General features: G+C 44.9%; 6 non-coding genes across 6 annotated transcripts; all 6 read right to left on the reverse strand.

The window, feature by feature from the left end:
• Positions 1 to 1,639: 1,639 nt before the first annotated feature.
• trnal-aag (transfer RNA leucine (anticodon AAG)) lies at positions 1,640 to 1,721 on the reverse strand. Its single transcript has one exon. It is a non-coding gene; the product is annotated as a tRNA-Leu (tRNA).
• Positions 1,722 to 4,560: 2,839 nt separating this feature from the next.
• On the reverse strand, positions 4,561 to 4,642 carry trnal-aag (transfer RNA leucine (anticodon AAG)). The gene has a single exon. It is a non-coding gene; the product is annotated as a tRNA-Leu (tRNA).
• Positions 4,643 to 7,481: 2,839 nt separating this feature from the next.
• Positions 7,482 to 7,563, reverse strand: trnal-aag (transfer RNA leucine (anticodon AAG)). The gene has a single exon. It is a non-coding gene; the product is annotated as a tRNA-Leu (tRNA).
• Positions 7,564 to 10,402: 2,839 nt separating this feature from the next.
• On the reverse strand, positions 10,403 to 10,484 carry trnal-aag (transfer RNA leucine (anticodon AAG)). Its single transcript has one exon. It is a non-coding gene; the product is annotated as a tRNA-Leu (tRNA).
• Positions 10,485 to 13,324: 2,840 nt separating this feature from the next.
• Positions 13,325 to 13,406, reverse strand: trnal-aag (transfer RNA leucine (anticodon AAG)). The gene has a single exon. It is a non-coding gene; the product is annotated as a tRNA-Leu (tRNA).
• Positions 13,407 to 16,246: 2,840 nt separating this feature from the next.
• Positions 16,247 to 16,328, reverse strand: trnal-aag (transfer RNA leucine (anticodon AAG)). The gene has a single exon. It is a non-coding gene; the product is annotated as a tRNA-Leu (tRNA).
• Positions 16,329 to 19,133: the final 2,805 nt, after the last annotated feature.

The raw sequence follows: 19,133 nt of genomic DNA on the forward strand, positions 1-19,133 counted from the left end.
CGAACTGCTCCAAAACATGATTCAGGACCTCTGGTGCCAATTCTCGCACTTTGAATAACGACAGACAGCTTCCAAATGAGGCCTTTCAGATACGACTTTGGGGTACATTTGGCAGACAGAATAGTTCAGGAATCCGTGGTGCACTGTGACACCAGCGCATCACCTTCTTCCCTGTCTTTGAACCGGGCCGCCTCAGCAAGGAATGCAAATGCAGTATTGCTCTTCGTGGAAGGATCGGTAACTACACTCTCCAACTGAATGGCACATGATCAGAAGCAGTTTGTAGAATATCTTTACAATGCTCTGCACAGTAATCAAATGGAAATGCATTGCATTTCACTACGAGAGCAGATTTGTTCAAGCAAATTCGAAGGCAGGTTTGCAGATGGGAAAGCAAGCAGGAAAGCTCCGTTCTTGTCCATGTAAAAGGCTGCAGATGAAGAACAAAACAGTTTCGACCGCGGGAACCTATCTTGCGGAAGGTGAACGTGCTGATCACTATGCTACAGAAACAAGCCCACAGCCGCCCCGCTGCAGCTCAGTGGTATCCGACACTGAAAGTTGAAGACATTCTACCTTTCACCTTTCTGTTTCCAAATGCTCGTTGTTTCATGGGAGTTGTTTAATTTTGGCTGTGTGGTATGCATGGACGAGATACACCGAAGTATCTGTTTTCACCCGGTGTAGCCCAATAACGTTGTGTTGCTTACACCAGCTTTAAAAGGATAGCTTTTTAGCCGAGATGGCCGTCGCAGTCTGTGGCACAATCTTTAGTCTGTTCGACTGCTCACTGGAAAGGTAGTATTGTGAAACACTGCAGAAACGAAGGACTTCCTTACTTTTGCTCCGACTGACCATACTCTGTGAAATTTTCCCAGATTCTCAGTTGAGGAGTTTTTGCAGCTGGAAATTATCTCAGAAAGCCTGTTAATTCGTAATGTATTGAACGAATCGCAAAACAGAAAACATTTGACACGCAACACAAACAAAACTGGCAAACCAAATGCATTTTCAGATACAGTGAGCATGAATGCTAAATGTGAGACACTCCGAGGGCATGAGCCATAAAGTAATCTCACAACTAACATCAGGGCAATTCCAAACTACTCTTTCAATGATACTTGAGCCTCAGTGCACCACCATATCACAGACAATGCTGAAAAGAGAGAAAGAAAGAACATAATAAGAATAGGCCACAAAAAGTGAATTTCACCAATCACAGTCTCGATTAGATTACCTTTCCCTTCCGGTGTCTCCGGGACGGAAACGAAGGAAATTGGAGAAATTCAATAACATATGACATCAAAATTCATCGGAACGATTTTCCCATTCGCCAGAAAGCCAAGTAACGATGAATCGACTCACCGCAGGACTTTGTTTCACAACAGCGATGAAATAGCAGTCTCCATTCGGTTCCAGTAAAATCTCAACATGCTTGGAACATAAAGCAACAGTAGAGCTGTTCTGCAATTTTCCACGCGGGAGGCGAACACGATCAAGACAGCATAGACAATTTGGCACTTTCCCACTACACATTTAATTCCCCGGGAAGCAAATCAAATTTTTTTGTGAACAGAAGTACAGCGGGAATGGAAACGGCATTTTAACAAGCTGTGTCGTTGCAACTGAACAGTAGAAATGGCAGTGGTGGGATTCGAACCCACGCCCCTGTCGAGACTGGAGCCTTAATCCAGCGCCTTAGACCGCTCGGCCACACTACCAGCTGCGCTGCAACCCTATTTTCTTGCATTTCCAATTCAGCTCCTGCATGACAACAGATGGAAAGTCACGTGAAATGGGTTCCATGATTCCTCTCCGACTCGCACGGCTGCTTGGATGTGCCGGCTACAATATCAATTTCGCAACAAATAATGATAGCTCATCAATCCGGATAAAAATCAATGGTAAGCTGAGGCTATCTTCTCAGACTCTTTTCAGCTACAAATGTATCTGTGAGTGCGTGAGCAAACATGTTCGCTTATGATTTGGTCAAATAACCATGAACTGCTTGACATTACTGCAATTTCGATTCTTACTTTGCTAAATGATTTCACCCATTGCTCGAAACAGGACAACTTTCACGTTTACACGGAACATGAAACACACCGGACTACAGGGAAAATGCACAAAGCTGAGCAGGCCGTGTTCCACATCATACCGTGCAGCATAGTTTCAGTCACTGTGTCTGTTTTGCAGAATAAGAGTCCCAAAGAATGTTCTCCAGCCTAAAAGCGGAGGTAGCATTACAATCCGAGAACGACAGATCACAGTGTGAGGATGCTCTGACCTCGGGGCCAGTTCGAGATGCCACTTTCCTTGCCTTTTACCTAAACCGTGCAATTGGCTGCAGGGATGTTCACACCTGGACATGAGCCACATCGATACAACTGAGTTGGAAACCTGCGTGGGAATCGACGAGAAGCGACTCAATAAATCTTGCTAAATTCCATGGTGCTTATTAGAAATGCAGTTTCTGTTCACCTCAATTTAAAAGGCAGTTTTTGAACATAGTAACTGAAATCAAAAGCTAATTATCTCACCCCACCCCCCACTCCGGGAGAGGTGCTAACTGCACTTGATTGCTTTTTGTTCTCGATGTGAAGAGCTCTCACGCCTGAGTCACCTTCACGCCTCTTGTTGCTGAGTGACTCCAAAAGAAGGAGTTTCACCAGAGCTGCAACTGCCTCACTTTCCCAGTCGCTCTCCCCGTTGACATTTTCCTGCTCATCAGTGATTTAAAGAAAAGCAAAAGGATGCGATGTTATTCTGCAGCCTCTTTGTCGATTCCTCCGTTTAAATTCCAACATGGCTTAGATCTCGGGGCGCACCTTAATACTAGCTTTGAAAGCACAGGTCCAGAGCTTCCTCTGAGAGTGCAATTTCTTTCATTGCTGTTGCTGATTGAATGAGCCGCTAACGTGCGAACTGCTCCAAAACATGATTCAGGACCTCTGGTGCCAATTCTCGCACTTTGAATAACGACAGACAGCTTCCAAATGAGGCCTTTCAGATACGACTTTGGGGTACATTTGGCAGACAGAATAGTTCAGGAATCCGTGGTGCACTGTGACACCAGCGCATCACCTTCTTCCCTGTCTTTGAACCGGGCCGCCTCAGCAAGGAATGCAAATGCAGTATTGCTCTTCGTGGAAGGATCGGTAACTACACTCTCCAACTGAATGGCACATGATCAGAAGCAGTTTGTAGAATATCTTTACAATGCTCTGCACAGTAATCAAATGGAAATGCATTGCATTTCACTACGAGAGCAGATTTGTTCAAGCAAATTCGAAGGCAGGTTTGCAGATGGGAAAGCAAGCAGGAAAGCTCCGTTCTTGTCCATGTAAAAGGCTGCAGATGAAGAACAAAACAGTTTCGACCGCGGGAACCTATCTTGCGGAAGGTGAACGTGCTGATCACTATGCTACAGAAACAAGCCCACAGCCGCCCCTGCTGCAGCTCAGTGGTATCCGACACTGAAAGTTGAAGACATTCTACCTTTCACCTTTCTGTTTCCAAATGCTCGTTGTTTCATGGGAGTTGTTTAATTTTGGCTGTGTGGTATGCATGGACGAGATACACCGAAGTATCTGTTTTCACCCGGTGTAGCCCAATAACGTTGTGTTGCTTACACCAGCTTTAAAAGGATAGCTTTTTAGCCGAGATGGCCGTCGCAGTCTGTGGCACAATCTTTAGTCTGTTCGACTGCTCACTGGAAAGGTAGTATTGTGAAACACTGCAGAAACGAAGGACTTCCTTACTTTTGCTCCGACTGACCATACTCTGTGAAATTTTCCCAGATTCTCAGTTGAGGAGTTTTTGCAGCTGGAAATTATCTCAGAAAGCCTGTTAATTCGTAATGTATTGAACGAATCGCAAAACAGAAAACATTTGACACGCAACACAAACAAAACTGGCAAACCAAATGCATTTTCAGATACAGTGAGCATGAATGCTAAATGTGAGACACTCCGAGGGCATGAGCCATAAAGTAATCTCACAACTAACATCAGGGCAATTCCAAACTACTCTTTCAATGATACTTGAGCCTCAGTGCACCACCATATCACAGACAATGCTGAAAAGAGAGAAAGAAAGAACATAATAAGAATAGGCCACAAAAAGTGAATTTCACCAATCACAGTCTCGATTAGATTACCTTTCCCTTCCGGTGTCTCCGGGACGGAAACGAAGGAAATTGGAGAAATTCAATAACATATGACATCAAAATTCATCGGAACGATTTTCCCATTCGCCAGAAAGCCAAGTAACGATGAATCGACTCACCGCAGGACTTTGTTTCACAACAGCGATGAAATAGCAGTCTCCATTCGGTTCCAGTAAAATCTCAACATGCTTGGAACATAAAGCAACAGTAGAGCGGTTCTGCAATTTTCCACGCGGGAGGCGAACACGATCAAGACAGCATAGACAATTTGGCACTTTCCCACTACACATTTAATTCCCCGGGAAGCAAATCAAATTTTTTGTGAACAGAAGTACAGCGGGAATGGAAACGGCATTTTAACAAGCTGTGTCGTTGCAACTGAACAGTAGAAATGGCAGTGGTGGGATTCGAACCCACGCCCCTGTCGAGACTGGAGCCTTAATCCAGCGCCTTAGACCGCTCGGCCACACTACCAGCTGCGCTGCAACCCCATTTTCTTGCATTTCCAATTGAGCTCCTGCATGACAACAGATGGAAAGTCACGTGAAATGGATTCCATGATTCCTCTCCGACTCGCACGGCTGCTTGGATGTGCCGGCTACAATATCAATTTCGCAACAAATAATGATAGCTCATCAATCCGGATAAAAATCAATGGTAAGCTGAGGCTATCTTCTCAGACTCTTTTCAGCTACAAATGTATCTGTGAGTGCGTGAGCAAACATGTTCGCTTATGATTTGGTCAAATAACCATGAACTGCTTGACATTACTGCAATTTCGATTCTTACTTTGCTAAATGATTTCACCCATTGCTCGAAACAGGACAACTTTCACGTTTACACGGAACATGAAACACACCGGACTACAGGGAAAATGCACAAAGCTGAGCAGGCCGTGTTCCACATCATACCGTGCAGCATAGTTTCAGTCACTGTGTCTGTTTTGCAGAATAAGAGTCCCAAAGAATGTTCTCCAGCCTAAAAGCGGAGGTAGCATTACAATCCGAGAACGACAGATCACAGTGTGAGGATGCTCTGACCTCGGGGCCAGTTCGAGATGCCACTTTCCTTGCCTTTTACCTAAACCGTGCAATTGGCTGCAGGGATGTTCACACCTGGACATGAGCCACATCGATACAACTGAGTTGGAAACCTGCGTGGGAATCGACGAGAAGCGACTCAATAAATCTTGCTAAATTCCATGGTGCTTATTAGAAATGCAGTTTCTGTTCACCTCAATTTAAAAGGCAGTTTTTGAACATAGTAACTGAAATCAAAAGCTAATTATCTCACCCCACCCCCCACTCCGGGAGAGGTGCTAACTGCACTTGATTGCTTTTTGTTCTCGATGTGAAGAGCTCTCACGCCTGAGTCACCTTCACGCCTCTTGTTGCTGAGTGACTCCAAAAGAAGGAGTTTCACCAGAGCTGCAACTGCCTCACTTTCCCAGTCGCTCTCCCCGTTGACATTTTCCTGCTCATCAGTGATTTAAAGAAAAGCAAAAGGATGCGATGTTATTCTGCAGCCTCTTTGTCGATTCCTCCGTTTAAATTCCAACATGGCTTAGATCTCGGGGCGCACCTTAATACTAGCTTTGAAAGCACAGGTCCAGAGCTTCCTCTGAGAGTGCAATTTCTTTCATTGCTGTTGCTGATTGAATGAGTCGCTAACGTGCGAACTGCTCCAAAACATGATTCAGGACCTCTGGTGCCAATTCTCGCACTTTGAATAACGACAGACAGCTTCCAAATGAGGCCTTTCAGATACGACTTTGGGGTACATTTGGCAGACAGAATAGTTCAGGAATCCGTGGTGCACTGTGACACCAGCGCATCACCTTCTTCCCTGTCTTTGAACCGGGCCGCCTCAGCAAGGAATGCAAATGCAGTATTGCTCTTCGTGGAAGGATCGGTAACTACACTCTCCAACTGAATGGCACATGATCAGAAGCAGTTTGTAGAATATCTTTACAATGCTCTGCACAGTAATCAAATGGAAATGCATTGCATTTCACTACGAGAGCAGATTTGTTCAAGCAAATTCGAAGGCAGGTTTGCAGATGGGAAAGCAAGCAGGAAAGCTCCGTTCTTGTCCATGTAAAAGGCTGCAGATGAAGAACAAAACAGTTTCGACCGCGGGAACCTATCTTGCGGAAGGTGAACGTGCTGATCACTATGCTACAGAAACAAGCCCACAGCCGCCCCGCTGCAGCTCAGTGGTATCCGACACTGAAAGTTGAAGACATTCTACCTTTCACCTTTCTGTTTCCAAATGCTCGTTGTTTCATGGGAGTTGTTTAATTTTGGCTGTGTGGTATGCATGGACGAGATACACCGAAGTATCTGTTTTCACCCGGTGTAGCCCAATAACGTTGTGTTGCTTACACCAGCTTTAAAAGGATAGCTTTTTAGCCGAGATGGCCGTCGCAGTCTGTGGCACAATCTTTAGTCTGTTCGACTGCTCACTGGAAAGGTAGTATTGTGAAACACTGCAGAAACGAAGGACTTCCTTACTTTTGCTCCGACTGACCATACTCTGTGAAATTTTCCCAGATTCTCAGTTGAGGAGTTTTTGCAGCTGGAAATTATCTCAGAAAGCCTGTTAATTCGTAATGTATTGAACGAATCGCAAAACAGAAAACATTTGACACGCAACACAAACAAAACTGGCAAACCAAATGCATTTTCAGATACAGTGAGCATGAATGCTAAATGTGAGACACTCCGAGGGCATGAGCCATAAAGTAATCTCACAACTAACATCAGGGCAATTCCAAACTACTCTTTCAATGATACTTGAGCCTCAGTGCACCACCATATCACAGACAATGCTGAAAAGAGAGAAAGAAAGAACATAATAAGAATAGGCCACAAAAAGTGAATTTCACCAATCACAGTCTCGATTAGATTACCTTTCCCTTCCGGTGTCTCCGGGACGGAAACGAAGGAAATTGGAGAAATTCAATAACATATGACATCAAAATTCATCGGAACGATTTTCCCATTCGCCAGAAAGCCAAGTAACGATGAATCGACTCACCGCAGGACTTTGTTTCACAACAGCGATGAAATAGCAGTCTCCATTCGGTTCCAGTAAAATCTCAACATGCTTGGAACATAAAGCAACAGTAGAGCGGTTCTGCAATTTTCCACGCGGGAGGCGAACACGATCAAGACAGCATAGACAATTTGGCACTTTCCCACTACACATTTAATTCCCCGGGAAGCAAATCAAATTTTTTTGTGAACAGAAGTACAGCGGGAATGGAAACGGCATTTTAACAAGCTGTGTCGTTGCAACTGAACAGTAGAAATGGCAGTGGTGGGATTCGAACCCACGCCCCTGTCGAGACTGGAGCCTTAATCCAGCGCCTTAGACCGCTCGGCCACACTACCAGCTGCGCTGCAGCCCCATTTTCTTGCATTTCCAATTGAGCTCCTGCATGACAACAGATGGAAAGTCACGTGAAATGGGTTCCATGATTCCTCTCCGACTCGCACGGCTGCTTGGATGTGCCGGCTACAATATCAATTTCGCAACAAATAATGATAGCTCATCAATCCGGATAAAAATCAATGGTAAGCTGAGGCTATCTTCTCAGACTCTTTTCAGCTACAAATGTATCTGTGAGTGCGTGAGCAAACATGTTCGCTTATGATTTGGTCAAATAACCATGAACTGCTTGACATTACTGCAATTTCGATTCTTACTTTGCTAAATGATTTCACCCATTGCTCGAAACAGGACAACTTTCACGTTTACACGGAACATGAAACACACCGGACTACAGGGAAAATGCACAAAGCTGAGCAGGCCGTGTTCCACATCATACCGTGCAGCATAGTTTCAGTCACTGTGTCTGTTTTGCAGAATAAGAGTCCCAAAGAATGTTCTCCAGCCTAAAAGCGGAGGTAGCATTACAATCCGAGAACGACAGATCACAGTGTGAGGATGCTCTGACCTCGGGGCCAGTTCGAGATGCCACTTTCCTTGCCTTTTACCTAAACCGTGCAATTGGCTGCAGGGATGTTCACACCTGGACATGAGCCACATCGATACAACTGAGTTGGAAACCTGCGTGGGAATCGACGAGAAGCGACTCAATAAATCTTGCTAAATTCCATGGTGCTTATTAGAAATGCAGTTTCTGTTCACCTCAATTTAAAAGGCAGTTTTTGAACATAGTAACTGAAATCAAAAGCTAATTATCTCACCCCACCCCCCACTCCGGGAGAGGTGCTAACTGCACTTGATTGCTTTTTGTTCTCGATGTGAAGAGCTCTCACGCCTGAGTCACCTTCACGCCTCTTGTTGCTGAGTGACTCCAAAAGAAGGAGTTTCACCAGAGCTGCAACTGCCTCACTTTCCCAGTCGCTCTCCCCGTTGACATTTTCCTGCTCATCAGTGATTTAAAGAAAAGCAAAAGGATGCGATGTTATTCTGCAGCCTCTTTGTCGATTCCTCCGTTTAAATTCCAACATGGCTTAGATCTCGGGGCGCACCTTAATACTAGCTTTGAAAGCACAGGTCCAGAGCTTCCTCTGAGAGTGCAATTTCTTTCATTGCTGTTGCTGATTGAATGAGCCGCTAACGTGCGAACTGCTCCAAAACATGATTCAGGACCTCTGGTGCCAATTCTCGCACTTTGAATAACGACAGACAGCTTCCAAATGAGGCCTTTCAGATACGACTTTGGGGTACATTTGGCAGACAGAATAGTTCAGGAATCCGTGGTGCACTGTGACACCAGCGCATCACCTTCTTCCCTGTCTTTGAACCGGGCCGCCTCAGCAAGGAATGCAAATGCAGTATTGCTCTTCGTGGAAGGATCGGTAACTACACTCTCCAACTGAATGGCACATGATCAGAAGCAGTTTGTAGAATATCTTTACAATGCTCTGCACAGTAATCAAATGGAAATGCATTGCATTTCACTACGAGAGCAGATTTGTTCAAGCAAATTCGAAGGCAGGTTTGCAGATGGGAAAGCAAGCAGGAAAGCTCCGTTCTTGTCCATGTAAAAGGCTGCAGATGAAGAACAAAACAGTTTCGACCGCGGGAACCTATCTTGCGGAAGGTGAACGTGCTGATCACTATGCTACAGAAACAAGCCCACAGCCGCCCCTGCTGCAGCTCAGTGGTATCCGACACTGAAAGTTGAAGACATTCTACCTTTCACCTTTCTGTTTCCAAATGCTCGTTGTTTCATGGGAGTTGTTTAATTTTGGCTGTGTGGTATGCATGGACGAGATACACCGAAGTATCTGTTTTCACCCGGTGTAGCCCAATAACGTTGTGTTGCTTACACCAGCTTTAAAAGGATAGCTTTTTAGCCGAGATGGCCGTCGCAGTCTGTGGCACAATCTTTAGTCTGTTCGACTGCTCACTGGAAAGGTAGTATTGTGAAACACTGCAGAAACGAAGGACTTCCTTACTTTTGCTCCGACTGACCATACTCTGTGAAATTTTCCCAGATTCTCAGTTGAGGAGTTTTTGCAGCTGGAAATTATCTCAGAAAGCCTGTTAATTCGTAATGTATTGAACGAATCGCAAAACAGAAAACATTTGACACGCAACACAAACAAAACTGGCAAACCAAATGCATTTTCAGATACAGTGAGCATGAATGCTAAATGTGAGACACTCCGAGGGCATGAGCCATAAAGTAATCTCACAACTAACATCAGGGCAATTCCAAACTACTCTTTCAATGATACTTGAGCCTCAGTGCACCACCATATCACAGACAATGCTGAAAAGAGAGAAAGAAAGAACATAATAAGAATAGGCCACAAAAAGTGAATTTCACCAATCACAGTCTCGATTAGATTACCTTTCCCTTCCGGTGTCTCCGGGACGGAAACGAAGGAAATTGGAGAAATTCAATAACATATGACATCAAAATTCATCGGAACGATTTTCCCATTCGCCAGAAAGCCAAGTAACGATGAATCGACTCACCGCAGGACTTTGTTTCACAACAGCGATGAAATAGCAGTCTCCATTCGGTTCCAGTAAAATCTCAACATGCTTGGAACATAAAGCAACAGTAGAGCGGTTCTGCAATTTTCCACGCGGGAGGCGAACACGATCAAGACAGCATAGACAATTTGGCACTTTCCCACTACACATTTAATTCCCCGGGAAGCAAATCAAATTTTTTGTGAACAGAAGTACAGCGGGAATGGAAACGGCATTTTAACAAGCTGTGTCGTTGCAACTGAACAGTAGAAATGGCAGTGGTGGGATTCGAACCCACGCCCCTGTCGAGACTGGAGCCTTAATCCAGCGCCTTAGACCGCTCGGCCACACTACCAGCTGCGCTGCAGCCCCATTTTCTTGCATTTCCAATTGAGCTCCTGCATGACAACAGATGGAAAGTCACGTGAAATGGATTCCATGATTCCTCTCCGACTCGCACGGCTGCTTGGATGTGCCGGCTACAATATCAATTTCGCAACAAATAATGATAGCTCATCAATCCGGATAAAAATCAATGGTAAGCTGAGGCTATCTTCTCAGACTCTTTTCAGCTACAAATGTATCTGTGAGTGCGTGAGCAAACATGTTCGCTTATGATTTGGTCAAATAACCATGAACTGCTTGACATTACTGCAATTTCGATTCTTACTTTGCTAAATGATTTCACCCATTGCTCGAAACAGGACAACTTTCACGTTTACACGGAACATGAAACACACCGGACTACAGGGAAAATGCACAAAGCTGAGCAGGCCGTGTTCCACATCATACCGTGCAGCATAGTTTCAGTCACTGTGTCTGTTTTGCAGAATAAGAGTCCCAAAGAATGTTCTCCAGCCTAAAGGCGGAGGTAGCATTACAATCCGAGAACGACAGATCACAGTGTGAGGATGCTCTGACCTCGGGGCCAGTTCGAGATGCCACTTTCCTTGCCTTTTACCTAAACCGTGCAATTGGCTGCAGGGATGTTCACACCTGGACATGAGCCACATCGATACAACTGAGTTGGAAACCTGCGTGGGAATCGACGAGAAGCGACTTAATAAATCTTGCTAAATTCCATGGTGCTTATTAGAAATGCAGTTTCTGTTCACCTCAATTTAAAAGGCAGTTTTTGAACATAGTAACTGAAATCAAAAGCTAATTATCTCACCCCACCCCCCACTCCGGGAGAGGTGCTAACTGCACTTGATTGCTTTTTGTTCTCGATGTGAAGAGCTCTCACGCCTGAGTCACCTTCACGCCTCTTGTTGCTGAGTGACTCCAAAAGAAGGAGTTTCACCAGAGCTGCAACTGCCTCACTTTCCCAGTCGCTCTCCCCGTTGACATTTTCCTGCTCATCAGTGATTTAAAGAAAAGCAAAAGGATGCGATGTTATTCTGCAGCCTCTTTGTCGATTCCTCCGTTTAAATTCCAACATGGCTTAGATCTCGGGGCGCACCTTAATACTAGCTTTGAAAGCACAGGTCCAGAGCTTCCTCTGAGAGTGCAATTTCTTTCATTGCTGTTGCTGATTGAATGAGCCGCTAACGTGCGAACTGCTCCAAAACATGATTCAGGACCTCTGGTGCCAATTCTCGCACTTTGAATAACGACAGACAGCTTCCAAATGAGGCCTTTCAGATACGACTTTGGGGTACATTTGGCAGACAGAATAGTTCAGGAATCCGTGGTGCACTGTGACACCAGCGCATCACCTTCTTCCCTGTCTTTGAACCGGGCCGCCTCAGCAAGGAATGCAAATGCAGTATTGCTCTTCGTGGAAGGATCGGTAACTACACTCTCCAACTGAATGGCACATGATCAGAAGCAGTTTGTAGAATATCTTTACAATGCTCTGCACAGTAATCAAATGGAAATGCATTGCATTTCACTACGAGAGCAGATTTGTTCAAGCAAATTCGAAGGCAGGTTTGCAGATGGGAAAGCAAGCAGGAAAGCTCCGTTCTTGTCCATGTAAAAGGCTGCAGATGAAGAACAAAACAGTTTCGACCGCGGGAACCTATCTTGCGGAAGGTGAACGTGCTGATCACTATGCTACAGAAACAAGCCCACAGCCGCCCCTGCTGCAGCTCAGTGGTATCCGACACTGAAAGTTGAAGACATTCTACCTTTCACCTTTCTGTTTCCAAATGCTCGTTGTTTCATGGGAGTTGTTTAATTTTGGCTGTGTGGTATGCATGGACGAGATACACCGAAGTATCTGTTTTCACCCGGTGTAGCCCAATAACGTTGTGTTGCTTACACCAGCTTTAAAAGGATAGCTTTTTAGCCGAGATGGCCGTCGCAGTCTGTGGCACAATCTTTAGTCTGTTCGACTGCTCACTGGAAAGGTAGTATTGTGAAACACTGCAGAAACGAAGGACTTCCTTACTTTTGCTCCGACTGACCATACTCTGTGAAATTTTCCCAGATTCTCAGTTGAGGAGTTTTTGCAGCTGGAAATTATCTCAGAAAGCCTGTTAATTCGTAATGTATTGAACGAATCGCAAAACAGAAAACATTTGACACGCAACACAAACAAAACTGGCAAACCAAATGCATTTTCAGATACAGTGAGCATGAATGCTAAATGTGAGACACTCCGAGGGCATGAGCCATAAAGTAATCTCACAACTAACATCAGGGCAATTCCAAACTACTCTTTCAATGATACTTGAGCCTCAGTGCACCACCATATCACAGACAATGCTGAAAAGAGAGAAAGAAAGAACATAATAAGAATAGGCCACAAAAAGTGAATTTCACCAATCACAGTCTCGATTAGATTACCTTTCCCTTCCGGTGTCTCCGGGACGGAAACGAAGGAAATTGGAGAAATTCAATAACATATGACATCAAAATTCATCGGAACGATTTTCCCATTCGCCAGAAAGCCAAGTAACGTTGAATCGACTCACCGCAGGACTTTGTTTCACAACAGCGATGAAATAGCAGTCTCCATTCGGTTCCAGTAAAATCTCAACATGCTTGGAACATAAAGCAACAGTAGAGCTGTTCTGCAATTTTCCACGCGGGAGGCGAACACGATCAAGACAGCATAGACAATTTGGCACTTTCCCACTACACATTTAATTCCCCGGGAAGCAAATCAAATTTTTTTGTGAACAGAAGTACAGCAGGAATGGAAACGGCATTTTAACAAGCTGTGTCGTTGCAACTGAACAGTAGAAATGGCAGTGGTGGGATTCGAACCCACGCCCCGGTCGAGACTGGAGCCTTAATCCAGCGCCTTAGACCGCTCGGCCACACTACCAGCTGCGCTGCAACCCCATTTTCTTGCATTTCCAATTCAGCACCTGCATGACAACAGATGGAAAGTCACGTGAAATGGGTTCCATGATTCCTCTCCGACTCGCACGGCTGCTTGGATGTGCCGGCTACAATATCAATTTCGCAACAAATAATGATAGCTCATCAATCCGGATAAAAATCAATGGTAAGCTGAGGCTATCTTCTCAGACTCTTTTCAGCTACAAATGTATCTGTGAGTGCGTGAGCAAACATGTTCGCTTATGATTTGGTCAAATAACCATGAACTGCTTGACATTACTGCAATTTCGATTCTTACTTTGCTAAATGATTTCACCCATTGCTCGAAACAGGACAACTTTCACGTTTACACGGAACATGAAACACACCGGACTACAGGGAAAATGCACAAAGCTGAGCAGGCCGTGTTCCACATCATACCGTGCAGCATAGTTTCAGTCACTGTGTCTGTTTTGCAGAATAAGAGTCCCAAAGAATGTTCTCCAGCCTAAAAGCGGAGGTAGCATTACAATCCGAGAACGACAGATCACAGTGTGAGGATGCTCTGACCTCGGGGCCAGTTCGAGATGCCACTTTCCTTGCCTTTTACCTAAACCGTGCAATTGGCTGCAGGGATGTTCACACCTGGACATGAGCCACATCGATACAACTGAGTTGGAAACCTGCGTGGGAATCGACGAGAAGCGACTCAATAAATCTTGCTAAATTCCATGGTGCTTATTAGAAATGCAGTTTCTGTTCACCTCAATTTAAAAGGCAGTTTTTGAACATAGTAACTGAAATCAAAAGCTAATTATCTCACCCCACCCCCCACTCCGGGAGAGGTGCTAACTGCACTTGATTGCTTTTTGTTCTCGATGTGAAGAGCTCTCACGCCTGAGTCACCTTCACGCCTCTTGTTGCTGAGTGACTCCAAAAGAAGGAGTTTCACCAGAGCTGCAACTGCCTCACTTTCCCAGTCGCTCTCCCCGTTGACATTTTCCTGCTCATCAGTGATTTAAAGAAAAGCAAAAGGATGCGATGTTATTCTGCAGCCTCTTTGTCGATTCCTCCGTTTAAATTCCAACATGGCTTAGATCTCGGGGCGCACCTTAATACTAGCTTTGAAAGCACAGGTCCAGAGCTTCCTCTGAGAGTGCAATTTCTTTCATTGCTGTTGCTGATTGAATGAGCCGCTAACGTGCGAACTGCTCCAAAACATGATTCAGGACCTCTGGTGCCAATTCTCGCACTTTGAATAACGACAGACAGCTTCCAAATGAGGCCTTTCAGATACGACTTTGGGGTACATTTGGCAGACAGAATAGTTCAGGAATCCGTGGTGCACTGTGACACCAGCGCATCACCTTCTTCCCTGTCTTTGAACCGGGCCGCCTCAGCAAGGAATGCAAATGCAGTATTGCTCTTCGTGGAAGGATCGGTAACTACACTCTCCAACTGAATGGCACATGATCAGAAGCAGTTTGTAGAATATCTTTACAATGCTCTGCACAGTAATCAAATGGAAATGCATTGCATTTCACTACGAGAGCAGATTTGTTCAAGCAAATTCGAAGGCAGGTTTGCAGATGGGAAAGCAAGCAGGAAAGCTCCGTTCTTGTCCATGTAAAAGGCTGCAGATGAAGAACAAAACAGTTTCGACCGCGGGAACCTATCTTGCGGAAGGTGAACGTGCTGATCACTATGCTACAGAAACAAGCCCACAGCCGCCCCTGCTGCAGCTCAGTGGTATCCGACACTGAAAGTTGAAGACATTCTACCTTTCACCTTTCTGTTTCCAAATGCTCGTTGTTTCATGGGAGTTGTTTAATTTTGGCTGTGTGGTATGCATGGACGAGATACACCGAAGTATCTGTTTTCACCCGGTGTAGCCCAATAACGTTGTGTTGCTTACACCAGCTTTAAAAGGATAGCTTTTTAGCCGAGATGGCCGTCGCAGTCTGTGGCACAATCTTTAGTCTGTTCGACTGCTCACTGGAAAGGTAGTATTGTGAAACACTGCAGAAACGAAGGACTTCCTTACTTTTGCTCCGACTGACCATACTCTGTGAAATTTTCCCAGATTCTCAGTTGAGGAGTTTTTGCAGCTGGAAATTATCTCAGAAAGCCTGTTAATTCGTAATGTATTGAACGAATCGCAAAACAGAAAACATTTGACACGCAACACAAACAAAACTGGCAAACCAAATGCATTTTCAGATACAGTGAGCATGAATGCTAAATGTGAGACACTCCGAGGGCATGAGCCATAAAGTAATCTCACAACTAACATCAGGGCAATTCCAAACTACTCTTTCAATGATACTTGAGCCTCAGTGCACCACCATATCACAGACAATGCTGAAAAGAGAGAAAGAAAGAACATAATAAGAATAGGCCACAAAAAGTGAATTTCACCAATCACAGTCTCGATTAGATTACCTTTCCCTTCCGGTGTCTCCGGGACGGAAACGAAGGAAATTGGAGAAATTCAATAACATATGACATCAAAATTCATCGGAACGATTTTCCCATTCGCCAGAAAGCCAAGTAACGTTGAATCGACTCACCGCAGGACTTTGTTTCACAACAGCGATGAAATAGCAGTCTCCATTCGGTTCCAGTAAAATCTCAACATGCTTGGAACATAAAGCAACAGTAGAGCGGTTCTGCAATTTTCCACGCGGGAGGCGAACACGATCAAGACAGCATAGACAATTTGGCACTTTCCCACTACACATTTAATTCCCCGGGAAGCAAATCAAATTTTTTTGTGAACAGAAGTACAGCGGGAATGGAAACGGCATTTTAACAAGCTGTGTCGTTGCAACTGAACAGTAGAAATGGCAGTGGTGGGATTCGAACCCACGCCCCGGTCGAGACTGGAGCCTTAATCCAGCGCCTTAGACCGCTCGGCCACACTACCAGCTGCGCTGCAGCCCCATTTTCTTGCATTTCCAATTGAGCTCCTGCATGACAACAGATGGAAAGTCACGTGAAATGGATTCCATGATTCCTCTCCGACTCGCACGGCTGCTTGGATGTGCCGGCTACAATATCAATTTCGCAACAAATAATGATAGCTCATCAATCCGGATAAAAATCAATGGTAAGCTGAGGCTATCTTGTCAGACTCTTTTCAGCTACAAATGTATCTGTGAGTGCGTGAGCAAACATGTTCGCTTATGATTTGGTCAAATAACCATGAACTGCTTGACATTACTGCAATTTCGATTCTTACTTTGCTAAATGATTTCACCCATTGCTCGAAACAGGACAACTTTCACGTTTACACGGAACATGAAACACACCGGACTACAGGGAAAATGCACAAAGCTGAGCAGGCCGTGTTCCACATCATACCGTGCAGCATAGTTTCAGTCACTGTGTCTGTTTTGCAGAATAAGAGTCCCAAAGAATGTTCTCCAGCCTAAAAGCGGAGGTAGCATTACAATCCGAGAACGACAGATCACAGTGTGAGGATGCTCTGACCTCGGGGCCAGTTCGAGATGCCACTTTCCTTGCCTTTTACCTAAACCGTGCAATTGGCTGCAGGGATGTTCACACCTGGACATGAGCCACATCGATACAACTGAGTTGGAAACCTGCGTGGGAATCGACGAGAAGCGACTCAATAAATCTTGCTAAATTCCATGGTGCTTATTAGAAATGCAGTTTCTGTTCACCTCAATTTAAAAGGCAGTTTTTGAACATAGTAACTGAAATCAAAAGCTAATTATCTCACCCCACCCCCCACTCCGGGAGAGGTGCTAACTGCACTTGATTGCTTTTTGTTCTCGATGTGAAGAGCTCTCACGCCTGAGTCACCTTCACGCCTCTTGTTGCTGAGTGACTCCAAAAGAAGGAGTTTCACCAGAGCTGCAACTGCCTCACTTTCCCAGTCGCTCTCCCCGTTGACATTTTCCTGCTCATCAGTGATTTAAAGAAAAGCAAAAGGATGCGATGTTATTCTGCAGCCTCTTTGTCGATTCCTCCGTTTAAATTCCAACATGGCTTAGATCTCGGGGCGCACCTTAATACTAGCTTTGAAAGCACAGGTCCAGAGCTTCCTCTGAGAGTGCAATTTCTTTCATTGCTGTTGCTGATTGAATGAGCCGCTAACGTGCGAACTGCTCCAAAACATGATTCAGGACCTCTGGTGCCAATTCTCGCACTTTGAATAACGACAGACAGCTTCCAAATGAGGCCTTTCAGATACGACTTTGGGGTACATTTGGCAGACAGAATAGTTCAGGAATCCGTGGTGCACTGTGACACCAGCGCATCACCTTCTTCCCTGTCTTTGAACCGGGCCGCCTCAGCAAGGAATGCAAATGCAGTATTGCTCTTCGTGGAAGGATCGGTAACTACACTCTCCAACTGAATGGCACATGATCAGAAGCAGTTTGTAGAATATCTTTACAATGCTCTGCACAGTAATCAAATGGAAATGCATTGCATTTCACTACGAGAGCAGATTTGTTCAAGCAAATTCGAAGGCAGGTTTGCAGATGGGAAAGCAAGCAGGAAAGCTCCGTTCTTGTCCATGTAAAAGGCTGCAGATGAAGAACAAAACAGTTTCGACCGCGGGAACCTATCTTGCGGAAGGTGAACGTGCTGATCACTATGCTACAGAAACAAGCCCACAGCCGCCCCTGCTGCAGCTCAGTGGTATCCGACACTGAAAGTTGAAGACATTCTACCTTTCACCTTTCTGTTTCCAAATGCTCGTTGTTTCATGGGAGTTGTTTAATTTTGGCTGTGTGGTATGCATGGACGAGATACACCGAAGTATCTGTTTTCACCCGGTGTAGCCCAATAACGTTGTGTTGCTTACACCAGCTTTAAAAGGATAGCTTTTTAGCCGAGATGGCCGTCGCAGTCTGTGGCACAATCTTTAGTCTGTTCGACTGCTCACTGGAAAGGTAGTATTGAGAAACACTGCAGAAACGAAGGACTTCCTTACTTTTGCTCCGACTGACCATACTCTGTGAAATTTTCCCAGATTCTCAGTTGAGGAGTTTTTGCAGCTGGAAATTATCTCAGAAAGCCTGTTAATTCGTAATGTATTGAACGAATCGCAAAACAGAAAACATTTGACACGCAACACAAACAAAACTGGCAAACCAAATGCATTTTCAGATACAGTGAGCATGAATGCTAAATGTGAGACACTCCGAGGGCATGAGCCATAAAGTAATCTCACAACTAACATCAGGGCAATTCCAAACTACTCTTTCAATGATACTTGAGCCTCAGTGCACCACCATATCACAGACAATGCTGAAAAGAGAGAAAGAAAGAACATAATAAGAATAGGCCACAAAAAGTGAATTTCACCAATCACAGTCTCGATTAGATTACCTTTCCCTTCCGGTGTCTCCGGGACGGAAACGAAGGAAATTGGAGAAATTCAATAACATATGACATCAAAATTCATCGGAACGATTTTCCCATTCGCCAGAAAGCCAAGTAACGATGAATCGACTCACCGCAGGACTTTGTTTCACAACAGCGATGAAATAGCAGTCTCCATTCGGTTCCAGTAAAATCTCAACATGCTTGGAACATAAAGCAACAGTAGAGCGGTTCTGCAATTTTCCACGCGGGAGGCGAACACGATCAAGACAGCATAGACAATTTGGCACTTTCCCACTACACATTTAATTCCCCGGGAAGCAAATCAAATTTTTTTGTGAACAGAAGTACAGCGGGAATGGAAACGGCATTT

Source organism: Hemiscyllium ocellatum, unplaced genomic scaffold (genome assembly GCF_020745735.1).
Source record: "Hemiscyllium ocellatum isolate sHemOce1 unplaced genomic scaffold, sHemOce1.pat.X.cur. scaffold_294_pat_ctg1, whole genome shotgun sequence".
Classification (NCBI taxonomy): Eukaryota; Metazoa; Chordata; class Chondrichthyes; order Orectolobiformes; family Hemiscylliidae; genus Hemiscyllium; species Hemiscyllium ocellatum.